This window comes from Pipistrellus hanaki, assembly GCF_964339955.1.
Source record: "Pipistrellus hanaki genome assembly, chromosome: 1".
Classification (NCBI taxonomy): Eukaryota; Metazoa; Chordata; class Mammalia; order Chiroptera; family Vespertilionidae; genus Pipistrellus; species Pipistrellus hanaki.
In genome coordinates, this window is record NC_140503.1 from 13,272,805 (window position 1) to 13,285,914 (window position 13,110).

The window sequence follows — 13,110 nt, forward strand, 5'->3', positions numbered from 1 at the left end:
ATAAATTTATAGATTCAACATGTCAATAAAAATTTCAATTAGTGAGTAGAATGAGAAAATTATATTATATACACTTGAAATTATAATAATAAAAAATAACCCCAGCATTATGTATCTTTACCAGTGCTGAGCATTGCATTTGTTCAGAAGTATCTGCCATACAAGCAGCAAGAAGTTCCTTTACATAAATCTATTGAAAATTATTTCCTGAAACAAATATTTTCACACTGAACTGATAACACCAAAGCATCTATCATTAAACAAGCCAGGTATCATCTTGATCTAAGTATAGGATAAGAACTATATAAACATAATAACAATTTGCATGTTAGTCTTCTACAATAAAATATTTTTATGACTCTGCCAAGAGTCATGTATGAGATGAATTGTGTGAAGAAAGTGTTTAGCATCTGTTCTGATAAATCTGGGAACAGTAGCCAAGACATAATAACCACAGCTCACTGTGCCTAGTGTCAGAGTCTAGAACAGAACTTGCAGCAAGCTCCATGCGTTGGTCACCTGCGAAAGGGTGCATGGAGGCGAGTGGGGGTGCATGGAGAAGCACCCCTTAAATGCCAAAGGCAATGCTTTAAAAAAAATCTACTGTTGTCCAGCCGGCATGGCACTGTAGTTGAGCATCAACCTATGAACCAGGTCACAGTTCCATTCCGAGTCAGAGCACATGCCTGAGTTGCAGGCTGGATCCCCAGCTTGGATGTGCAGAAGGCAGCTGCTCCATGATTATCTCTCATCATTGATGTCTCTCCCTCTCCCTTCCTCTCTGAAATATATAAATATATATATATATATGTATGTATATATATATATATATATATATTAAAAAAATAATAAAATAAAAATAATAAATAAATAAATAAATTTTCCCAAGTGTACAAAATTAACAACAGCCAGCTATCCCTTTCCAAATGGAATGCTCATGTATTCCTGGCACATGTATTGGGATTGACTGCACTGTTTTTAATCATGTATAAAACTGCAATGGAATTAGGTTTTCTGTCTCCATCTCTCCTCACCAACCTGGGTAGACTCAAGTGGATGGATCCTACATTACTTGTTTGTTTCTCCAGTCTTACTTTAAGCCTGGACATATGTGCTAAAAACCAACTTCTAAATGAATGAAAAAGCTTTCTTCATCATCTATTATATGCCTTCTGCCTCTACAAGAATAATATATTCTTCATGATTACTGAGACAGCCACACAAAAACACATTCCCTCACTGCATGTTGTGCTTTTCTTTATTTAGAGTTTCCCTAGGACCTACGTGGAAAAGTACATCTCCAATTAAAAATAATTGGGGTTAACTCATTACTCCATTACATTAGGGACATATGGGCAAAATGAGCACCACCTAGCTGAAGGGAATAATAGTCCATCCCCCGCTTAACATTTAAGATATAGTTTTGGGTGTGAATTTCAAAGATGCACACATGCACACTAACTGCCCAAACACATACCTACAGATTCATCTCGTTTTATTAGCAGAACTCTTCAGAGTAGTAGTAAACATTTTTCTTCTTCAAATAGCATTATTCTACCATTCAGCACTGCCAGAACAAAAGGTATTCAGATTCTGTGAAAGTAATTTGTCATGTTAAAATATAGTGCTGTGGCCAGATAGTTTACAATGCACTACCAAAATACTAATCAACTTAAAAGAAGAAAAAAAAAGAAAAAGAAAAAAAAAAAAGAAAGAAAGAAAGAAACAAGTGTCAGAACTCTGGCAATCACAAATAGGAAACTGAAAAGAAAATTGTCAGATAGAGACTGTCGTACATTCAAATCACTGATAGAAACATTCCTTCTGACCAAGAATCATGACCCTAATCACCTATTTCATAAATACACACTTCATGTGGGAGTGTTTTCTGAAGGCTTCAATTAAGCAACCTTAAACTATTAAAAATTAACCTTGACAAAGGCCTACCTGTGTCCAAATTAGAGAAATAAAACCAACACAGTCAGAAAATTTAAAAGTATCTCGGATTGGAAAACTATAAAAATAACAACTGAATATACTATGAAGAAATAAGTTGTAAAGAATGCCCCACAAAGGTTTTGTGACACTAATAAAGTCAAAAGAAGGTCAAGTTTGGAAATTATGTCCGTGTCAGAATAAATCAAGCCTTCCCATTTATTGGTAATGGGCCCAGGAGGTCTGCCAAACTCCTGAAAAGACAGTCTTGTGCCCTAACCTGCCTTATATTGCAAAACAAGTCTTAAAAATCATCATATATCCTATTAACGACTGTGTTTTTTGCTAAAGGTAACTTGAATGGCTAAAGCATAAACCCAGCCAGAGGGGAAATGACTCTATTTCAGGGAATGTTGATGGTTTCTTCCCAAAAGACCTTCAGTGGAACCCATTTGTGATAAATTCAGTGTCCAACGTCAAGCCAAGCTGTCAGGAGAGGAAAGTTTGGCCCTGGCACCCAACTCACCCCATTTACCCTTGATCCTTGAAAAGAAGACTTGTATCAAAGTGGAGCCAACTCTAAAAAGGAGACAACGCACCATTAAAGGAATGGAAGAAGTGATGAAGAGAGCCATCCACACTTTACCAGTTGGATGATGTCCCATAGGATCCAGGGAAAAAGCTCCTGGAGGGCAGGACACTCTGCCTTGGTTACCGTTTTATTCATATAAAACCCGGAATTATCCCTAGCACATGACAGTCATGAAGTGATAAATGGTATCAATTTGAATAATGCCTCTTTATGGGAATATAAAACTGTACTGTTATCAAGGTATTTCCACACACATTAATCTTATCCGAACCGGGAACAACCCTGTTGAACTCCGCAGAGAGGAAATTAAGTCTCCAAGAGATTGAGTGATCCGTCCAAGGTCATAAATGTAAAAAAGAGAGTGCTGACATGAGAATGCAAGTTTTCATTATAGAAATACAACCTTTCTTTTCCCAAAAACAGCCTTCCCTTTGCTCATTCCCGTTGCTCAATTAAGGTCCCAAGTCACAATGCCTACATCATAAAATGATCCCCCTCCAGAACAGGCAAACTTGCATCTTATATCATGTTGGAGAGGGTGAAATCCTACTGTTTAAATAAAAATATTTATAGAATTGCTGTATTTTTTTTTACTCTTTTAATTTAAAAAAATCCAACTCTGATCATTTTGGAATATAAAAAGGAAACTTCTACGTAATAAAATGTAATGCCCATCATTTTGTGTAATGTCAAATGGTTTCAAGAACTCTCCATAGCCTTAGGTAGCCTTCAACCTCTTTCTGGCTCCAATTACCCAATGAGAAGCTAGGCAAGTAGGGCTTCCTCATACCAATTCCCAGAGGCAATGATGAGGAATAAATGATATCCTCTATGTGAGAACTGGAAAATGCAAGAGAGGAGGTGCCTATATGTTCAGTATGAATGTGTTTTAAAATCAGTTTCATTCCTCAAGACCTACACAGAATTTCCTGGAACCTCTATGCTAAATGCTGAGGCAATTGACTCTCCCTATTTTTCACTTCCTTTTTATCTAATATCTATGAGGAATATTACTATTTTCTGCATTAGTTCCCCCTCCAAAATAACCGAGAGTCCTAACTCTTGAGCAAAGTGGGAGAGGAAACTACCCCAGAGGCTATTTTGACACTGGGTTTCATGAAAGTGATGCCCATAGGCAGCTGAGGCTAAGAGTGACACCAACACGTGGACCTATTTCTGGACTGACTTGAGTCTAATGTTTTCCATTCAGCCACATGACCTCTGGTGACTTCCATGGGCCGTAAATTTGTGAACCAATTTTAGGAGCCCTGTTGAAACAGGTTTCAGCGTTCTGAGGCCTAATAGCATCTATGAACTTTGGTACCTGATATTTTCCGATGGGTTGAAATCCAAAGCCCTGAGGTTCCTAAATGGTTCCAATAGAAGCTTCTTTTATCTGTGTCTTGAAAGCTCTCATAAAGAGAACTGAAATACATAACGCACGACCTGTGACCTGGAGGGGAAGGGGACCTTTTGCCAAGTTTCTTGCACATTCTCTTAAAAGCAACCAGGGAAGAAAGTGAGAAAAATAGTTCAGTTTTAATGAGCTTAGGCTAATGGCTAGAAACGCCAGATATTTATTAATTTTGTGAATGCTTAAAAAAAGAAAAGAAAAAAAAGGCTCAGGACTTTTAACCACTAACTTTCCAGAAAACGTGTGCCTTATTAGGGGCGGAATAACTGACCAGTGTGAGAGCCATGAATGTGGCCTTTTGACTTCCCAAATTATGCAAGGATATTCTCTTTGACCTTCCCCTATTACAGAACTGCAAAAAAAAAATGACACTGCTTTGTTCAGGCGACTCGGGACACATAGCGAAGCGTGCTTCTGCAGAAACACATCCCACGTTAACTTTTAAGTTAGACGTGGTATTTGAAAAATAAATAAATAACGGAGTTCCAATTCACTGCAAATGGTGCAGGAGGCCAGTGAGTGGGAAGCCTGCAAGAGAAGGACTTCTTTTAAAAAGATGTTTTACAGGACTTTTTCTGCATCATTAACTCTTCTGGAATCCTGAACGTAACATGATGAATTTCCCTAAAGAAGTAGCTACTGTTGAATTTCGAAGCACTTCAAAGACCCACAGCAGAAGAAATCAAAGAAAACCAAAAAAGACCAGTAGATGTGAAAGTCGCCAAAGGGGTTTAAAAAAAAAGCCATGAAGGTTCTAACAGATTTTGACCATGTACTGAAAACACCACTGATTATTTTGCTAATACAGTGTTTTACTGTTCCATGCGGCTGAAATAAGTCTCTGTATTCATCGGAACACAGGATATTTTTATTACAATATTTGTGTCATAGTTCTTGAGAAAGGAACATATTTTAAAACCTTGAAAAGAATCTCTGTCTTGAAATGGTTCTTGATGTGTATGCATGTGAGTGTGTGTGTTTTCCTCTACACAGATACTTAATTGGAGCTCACATAGCTGGAAAAAAAGTAAAGAAAGAGAAAAATACTGATAACTTACTCAAATCCCCAACATGTAGGTTTTAGGAAAAAAAATTAAATAAGCAAAGCAATTTGGAGGGTGGAGAAAAAAAGAAGTCTGGCTGGGGTAGTATAATGATTATTGAACTTTAATAATAATAATTAGCCCTTTAAAAATGTCTTTTGCACAAAACCATACCAAGGAAAAAGAAAGGAAAAAGGAAAAAAAAAATCCTTAAAATCCCATATCCCCAAATACCAGCACATCAAAAACCATCTGGAAAATGTCTGATAATGGTATCCACCCTCCTAAGAAATTCAGCAAACTTTGTCTTCCATTACCATTAGAATAATCAACTCCAACTGAAAATTTCAACTTGAAAACCCCAAGGAAACAAAGCTGGATTCGGAATCCGATTTTGAAGGTCTCCTAAAAATACCATCTGTTTATAGACACCCTTCTCACACCTGACTCGCTCTTGATCTTGCCATAAGTTCACAGCTGAATTTAAAGACATACACACACTGCTACTATGAAATCTAGTCACCACATACATGTTCTGGGCTTGAATCAAGTTTCCCTTGTTATGTAAGCACTCGGGGGCAATAAAATTCCACTGACATCTAGCAGCTCTGTGAGTCTCAAAACATTAGTCTACCTGACTGTACAACCCCTTTATTGGCAGCGGGTACCACTGCTGTTTTATTTATGTTGATCATATCGTCAATGCTCCATAGAAGAGCCGTTTAGTAGGCGATTACCCTCTAACATTTTTATTGCTGTTGTTAAATATCATTACTTGCACTGAACTCTGTATTAGAAAAATCCAGTTTGAAAATCAGAATATCTGGAAAGAGCTACAGGGCTGTGCGTTTTCTCCCCAGCACATAATCTGTAGATTCTGATGAGAAGAAAAGAAAAACAATGAGTATTCACATCTCACAGACAGAGGTCACTAATGGACTGAATTTGAATCACTGTGGCAGTAACCACAAAGTCATTAAAGTAATCTAGTGAAAAATGAACGTGCAATGAAATTAAAGTAAAACATACCAAAAGATGATTACCCAGGAAGGTCTGACCTGAATGGAAAATAAAATGACATCACCTTGACCTTTTTTGGAATCTTGGAAACAGAGAGAGAGAGAGAGAGCGCAAAACTAAGACCCCCTGGCACCCTGGCTCGCTTTTTAACTTCAGACAGGGCTGATCTCAGAAGCAGCAATGCTTCCTCGCAGAACACAGAGCTGAAGACTCAAACTAGATCAGAGGTTCACAGGGGGTCTCTACCTTCTGAAGGCTTTTGGGCTCACACATACTTGAGCCTTTCTTGAAACCATAGCTTCAAACTGGGAAGATGTAAGGTTGCTTTAAGAAGCTATGCCTACATCCTAAATCAAACTCTCCAGCAGGCCAGAATATAAATGGAATAGGCATCAGAGGAGCTTCCAATTAGATGCAGCAGGGCCAAGTCAAACTCAGATAAGATCACATCATCTGAAACCCAGCATACAGAAAAAAAAAAAAAAGGAAAAAAAAAATGACTGTCCTGGGAACTAACACCAAGGCGGCCAGCATAGTGTCACTTGGGAATCTACTTTCTTCTGTCTAAAGCAGTCCCTGAAATTTGTAAAACTGCAGTGAAACTAGTGAAGTGTTAAGAGGGACATTAAAAGAAAGGGAGAAAAAAAGACGTTCTTCCATGCTAGTTTTGTAACAGGCTCTGCTCCAGTACAGCCAGCCCAATTCTTTTCTACAACGCCTTGTGTCCACTGACTGACAGAGGCACAGAATCCTGTTTGAAATTGCATCTACAACCTCTTCCACTCAGGTATTTGCAACTCTATGTGACAGGATGGTGTTACACTGTCATCTCTGGCTGTTAGAAACCCTTCAATGGCTTAACCCTATCCTGTTTGGGGGTTTTGAGCAGGGGGGAAGAAGAAAAGTGTGTTCTGGAGGGCAGTTACATTGTGGGGGAAATTAGCAACTTTCTTGGTGCCTGCATTTATCCAAGGATTTATTATCTTCTAATACGGTGGCCCATTATCTTATGGATCTGGCGCATGTTGCTTAGCGATTCTTTTGTAAAGTCCAGTTCTAACACTTTAGATGCCGAACTGAATTTTTACATGCACACTGCAGCCACCAAATACATCCCTGGACAAGTGCCAGGCTGCATTCTATGCACCTCATATTTGGGGGATCCTTTCCCTGGCGATTTAATAAGGTCAACCGGACAATATCTCCCCGATATGGAAGCTAGCCTTTGCATTAGCTGTGGACTGGGAGAAGTTAGACATAATAAATTCAGCAATAAGCCCGAGAGCTGGTGGACATGCCCCGGAGCTCCCAGAAACCCTGCGTGATGAAAGAGCCTCCCAGCTGAGCGGGGAGCAATAGATCCCATTTGGAAGAGGCTTTGCATAGCCAATGCAGCATGCAGAGAAATCTCATCAGCACCTTGCACTCCTGGGCGAGCATTTACACGGATTTGTGCCTTGCCCTTGATTAGCTTACTGCAAGCTTTACCCGGGGAGTCCCTTCCGCTAAAATTAATCACAAGCTCTTGCAGACGGATTTCCATTTACAAGAGAAGGCACCGTCAGTTTCCAGGTGAGTTAATAATGATCCTAATAGGAGAGAGAGAGAGAGAGAGAGAGAGAGAGAGAGAGAGAGAGAGAGAGAGAGAGAGAGAGAGCAGGGCAAACCTTGAGCCGCTTGGAAACTCAAAACTCAACTGGGGGAGAGGGAGAGGGAACATTGGGGAACCCGGGGCTGGAATCCTTTCGCTCTCAGAGTGAAAGGCAGGGCTATTTTCTAACCTAAGTGAGGCTGAGGTCTCCAAGCTGCCCCCTCCTCAGTGCACACTCACAACCACTCAGCGCCCCCCCCACACACACACCCCAGCACATCAGGCCGCCTAAGAAAAATCAAAACCTCTCTACAACACCACCACCACCACCCCCACACACACACCACACAAACACCCACACACACCACACACCCCCTCACCCCTCCACACACACACACCAGCACACACGCGCATTCCAAATCACATCACCAGTGGCTAGTGTTTCATCTCGCCCTTCAATCCAAACGTGACTTCTAAAGTTCCAGTTTTATGATGCCCTAAGCTGAATGGCAGGAAGAAAGCGCCCCCCACACACACACACACCCTCCCCAGGATGTCAAAAGGGGAGAAGGATAAATGTCCCCCCTTCCTGGAAATTTTCACACAGCCCCTCACCCCATTTGCTTTCTGCACCAGCTGAGCGCGGTAGGGGGATGCGAACGGGCTCTCATTTGCAATATGCCAGAGGAGAGTGAGAGGGTGAGATCCAGCCATCATCTCCCCTGATTGAAAAAGGCTGAAAGCCTCTCTGCCCACCACCTTCTAAATTCCCTGGGAGCCCTGAGATCGGGCACCAGCTGGAGCCACGGCTCCGGGTCCATTCCCAGGAGGGACTCGCCTGGCTGCACAGCTGCCTTCCCCCCCCAACCCCCCCGACACTGGAGATCTCCGGGCACCAGGTGCCCACGCCCGGGATGGAGGATCTTGAACTTCGCCTCCCACTTACTTTCCGCCAGAGCCCGGAGGGAGCAGGCTCACAGCGGAGGGGACCCGGGGAGAGAGGGTTGGGGGTGCCCGTTACCTGCCAAGCGTTCCGCGGTATCCTTCCGGCCTGCCGGTAATCCCGCTCAGCGCCGCGTCCTCCCCCAGATCCAAACTTTTGCCCGCTCCTCCGGCTGGAGGCGGCGACGACCGTGGCGGCTGCGGGAGCCCGGCCGGGTCGCCCGCAGCGTCGGGGCGCGGGGATGCGGAGGCCGGAGGAGCCTCAGACCGCGGCTCGAGCCTCCCCGCAGCCGGCGGGCGCCCGGGAGCCCCGCTCGCCTCGCTCGCTCTCGCCTGTTTCCCCTACCGAGCGGCGGCATCGTCTCCCCCCGGCCTCCGCCACCTCCGCCCGCAGGGCTGGGGCATGCCCCTCTCTCTGCGCGCCGGCCCCGGGCCCCCGGCTGCCTCCCCGGCTCCCCCGCCGCCCTCTCTCCGCTCAGCCCGAAAGAAAGAGAGCGAGCGGAGGGAAAAAGGGGGTGATCGGTGATCGGCAGTCCCTAGGGTCCGGGATCCTCCGGAGAAGGAGGATCCCGGGGAGGGGGGGCGTCTGGAGAGCCGGGAGGACTGGCCTCCGACGCCCGGGTGCCCCCTGCCAGGACCCCGGCGCGGGGCGCTGCGCGGGGCTCTCTCCAGCCGGTCCCGCGTGGGGCTGGAGGCGGCTCCGACCTCACTGCCGCCCGGATCCGACGCGGCCGGGCTTTGTAGGCGCGGCGGCCCCCACCCCCGCCCCTCCTGACACCCCCCCCGGGAGATGTTTACAGTAATGAATTCACGGCGTCGCCTCCGCCGCTCCCGCGCCCCTCCTCTCCCCCGGCCCCAGCGCTCTGGCGCGCTCCCCTCCCGGAGCCGTCTTTCCTTCCCTCCCTCCCGCCTCCCCCTCCCTCTGCAAGTCCCTCCCACATTTCTGGTTTAAAGAATGCTTGGGAGGCGCGGCCGCAGCCCAAAGCTTTCCAAGAGGCAAAGTGAGATGGAACTTCTCTTAACCCTGTCCTCCCTGAAGAGAGTGGCAGAGCGCCGGGCGGACACCGGGATGCCACGGTGACCGAGCACGCCTCCTCCCTTCTCTCTGCCCTGATCCGTCCCACCTGCCCCACGACAGTTAGGGATCGCGCCCCCACCACAACGCTGAACGTCTATTTCCCCCTCCCCCAGCCCGCTCGGCGTGGTACTTCCAAGCCAGAGGGTCTATTCCTTAGACGCCTGGAAATCATGGCAAGGACAGATGAGGGGGTGAAAATATTACAAGTGTCTCCACCAAGATGGCGTGAAGTCAAATGCAAGCAATCTTGGTGATCCCCCCCCCCACACACACACACACACACACACAGAGAGAGAGACACACCTCATCAACTCATCAATCGTTCCCTGATCCCGGACCTTCTTCAATAACTTTAATTGGTGATCTAACCCAAATGAAAGACGGTTATCTTCTAATCTTCCACACCCGTCTTCTCCCTTCCCCTTGGCCGCTGGAAAAAAGAGCGTCGTTGCTCACTTTGCTGGTAGATTACCAGGGACAAACACATTCGGCCCCAAAGGTTTAGGGAACGGGCTTGACAGCTAAAGAAGAAGCCTGATGTGTAAGCATCAGCATTCCCACTTGCAAGCTCCTGGGAAAAGTTAGAGAGATAAGAAAGCCAGGCGCACGTCTCGCTCTTGGGGTGGGAAAAAGGGGTTCTGGTTTCCCCCTCTCTCGTTTCATCGCCGCCGCTCCTGCCTCCAGTAAGTTGCTATCATGTTCGAACAAGTCTGCAGAGAGGCAGAATCTGAACGGAAGAGGGAGAGCGAGCTCTCGCCAGCTGCTGGGCTGCGCTCCTAGGCGCCCGCGGCCGTCCGTAGGGCCGGGCCAGCAGCCCCCGTGAGCTTGAACCTGGCTCGGGACCCACTCCCTAGGGAGCCTCTCAGCCGGCAGAGGCTGTGGCCTGGCCACGATCTGGTCGGGATGACTTCCCCGTCCTCCGTCCACAGCCTGAGTCACTTGGCACCGCTTTCCCAATTGTTTTATTTCCTTCGCATCCCCGTTGGTTGGGTCTACCGCCTGCGCGTCTCTGAGCGCCAGCATGGTGTTGAGACGATTGGGAAAAATGCCCGCGTCGCCTCCCAAGCACAAGCCACGCACAGATCCACCCAGATGCATGCCCTAGACGCACGCTGTCACCCAAGCACACACCACCAGGTTCGTGCCCGCTAACCGCTGCTCTGGTTGCGTTTTGCAAAGGTGGCGAGGAGAGTGTTCAGCCTGACTTACACATAGCTGCTCTTCTCCCCAAACTCAGTGTGTGATCATGTCCGGAGGAGGAGGAGGGGCATGGCTGGGGGTGTTCATTGAACTAGGACAGACACCGAGTGCCATCTTGCCAGGAGGTGCCAGGAGCGACCACACCGGCAGTGGCACCGCCTCCACCAGCAGCTTCCGCGGGTCGGTCGGGTCCAGAGGGAGCTCTAAACGCTCCAGGAGTTTCCCAGGATCCAGGGTGGGTCCAGCCCGCCCCCGTCACCCGCTTCCCCACACTTCCTTTCCCCATGAGTGTCCCCACTGCAACTGGCAACCTTGATCTTGCACTGATTACAAAAGAGAAGTGAGCGAGCCGGTGCTGAGAGCAAAGATCTAATGTGCACTGCGTGGAGTTCTTTCTAGCCGGGTCCAAGCCTTCTGGGGGGCTGGATGGTAGCTGGTTAGGTTCAGCCCCTGCTCTCCTCCTCACCTTCGCCTCTCCCCTGAACTCAGTGCCTGAGCTGGGAGGTATCAGCCTCCCCTCCCCGCATCCCACCCACCGGGTCAGAGAACGCAGTGGGTCCAGCCTGGCAAGCTCCCCGCGCCTTCCTGGCCGCCGCTGGCGCGCAGAGAATGCGCTGGTGCCAGCTCAGTGCCAGGCCACTCAACACCAGCAGATCTGGAGAAAGACTCGGTTTTGGTAAAAGTAACCACCTCCTCAACTCAAAGAAAAGGGAGCTAGCAAACCGTCCCCCCCTACACACACACACACAAACACACACCATCTTCTTAGCCACTAACAGATACCAGGGGGTGCTGGTGGCTCGGGCGCCAGCTCCGGATGAGAAGGCGGGTGACATTAACCACAGATGGAGCCTGCTGGAAGTTAACAGATTCATTCTGGGTTCCGGCAAGTTTGGTGGCTCTGGAACCCCCATGCAGAAGGATGCTCCCGGCAGGCAGGCAGGCAGGCAGGCAGGCAGGCAGGCAAGCAAGCACATTTACGTTGTGACTCGGAGCTCAGTTAGAAAACTCCTTGGAGGAGGTGGATTCCACCTGAACCCAGATCTCCCCAAAGTCGGGGGCCAATGAAGCAGTGCGTTTTCTCTCTGGATGAAAGAGCAACTGAAACACCCCTCCCACCCGCTCGCTAACCAGCCCCCCTCCCTTGCTCGTTAAAAAAAGAACCCCCCCACCCCCCCCCAAAAAAAAGGAGAGAGAGAGATAGAGAGAGAGACCGCGTGGCGCCCGCATAGCGGCAGTGCCCACGGTTCCTGGAAACACCACCTGGCACCGCAGCCCTTTACCTGGTGTCCAAGTCTCCCGGCCACGGGCTCATCCGAATCCCACCGGGTCAGGGAGGTGGAAAGGAAAGAAGCTGGCGCGGCGGCAGCAGCGGGGCTCCCGGGGCATGGTATTGTTTTAGGGGTCGCCGCCAAGGTCCCTCCTGCCCATCGTTGAGAACGGCCAACCGGTCCCGGGGCTGGGCGGGCGCCGCGGCCGGCGGAGCTGTGGCCTCGCTGCTGCTGGTCACCCAGGACCCGGGAGCAGAGAAGCGCCCGGAGATCTCAGAGCCTCGGCGCGGGGATTCCGGCCACGGATGCGGTCTGGGAGCGCTCCTGGCTCTGCGGCGACAAGGAAAGATGTCAAACTCCAAAGTAAAGGCGACAGGTTTCCAATGTGCAACTAACTACGAGGTACCCAGCCGGAGGAGACACTAGGCTGCTTTCCTCCTCCCCTCCCCTCCCCTCCCTCCTACGGGCGGAGGGAACTGACTTAACCCTGTGTGTGCCCTGCGCTCCGGGGAGGAGCTGGATGCCAGGAGGAAACCGCAGGCGGCGGCTCCCGGGGCCAGAGCTTTGTTCACGTGTGTTTGGCGGGGGGGGGGGGGGGGGGGGGGGGGGAAGGGTGCTGCTGTCTGGGGGCACTCGCGTGGCCAGACGCCAAGGGCAGGCTTCCAGGCTGCCAGCCCCAGGCTCCGGCATGGGAGGGAGCCCTAGCATTTCATCCGGACCAAACGCAGCCCTCCGAACCTAGTTTGTGCCTCCCGTTACCAAATGTATGGAAGTTGCCAGCGAAGTTGAGTCTGATTCCTTTATTTCAAACACCCCACCACGCTGTCCCCGTGTTTTTTCCCTTTGCTAGCGGCACATGGGACATGTGGAACTCTGGGTTCCTCTACACTATCGTTTTTATTACTATTATTTTTTAATTAACTGTCGTGTGAGAGAGGAATTGTGTCAGGAGCCCACCCACCCACCCAGGCTACATTTAAAGGAAACAGCCAGGAAAGCTGCCTCCTACCCACGCACCCAATGC

General features: G+C 48.3%; 1 protein-coding gene across 3 annotated transcripts in view; it reads right to left on the minus strand.

Moving 5' to 3' along the window:
- The window catches only part of FLRT2 (fibronectin leucine rich transmembrane protein 2), a 98,572-nt gene extending 86,032 nt beyond the window's left edge, over positions 1 to 12,540 (minus strand). The window contains exons 1-2 of one of the 3 annotated variants that reach the window (XM_084864011.1): positions 8,617 to 9,313; positions 1,478 to 1,593 (exon numbers count right to left, since the gene is read on the minus strand). The gene's annotated coding sequence lies outside the window, so the exon portion shown is untranslated. Of the gene's footprint in view, positions 1 to 1,477; positions 1,594 to 8,616; positions 9,314 to 12,098 lie in introns of those variants that run through there. The other 2 variants (XM_084864010.1, XM_084864009.1) reach the window with 2 other exon arrangements.
- Between the last annotated feature and the right edge of the window lie 570 nt (positions 12,541 to 13,110).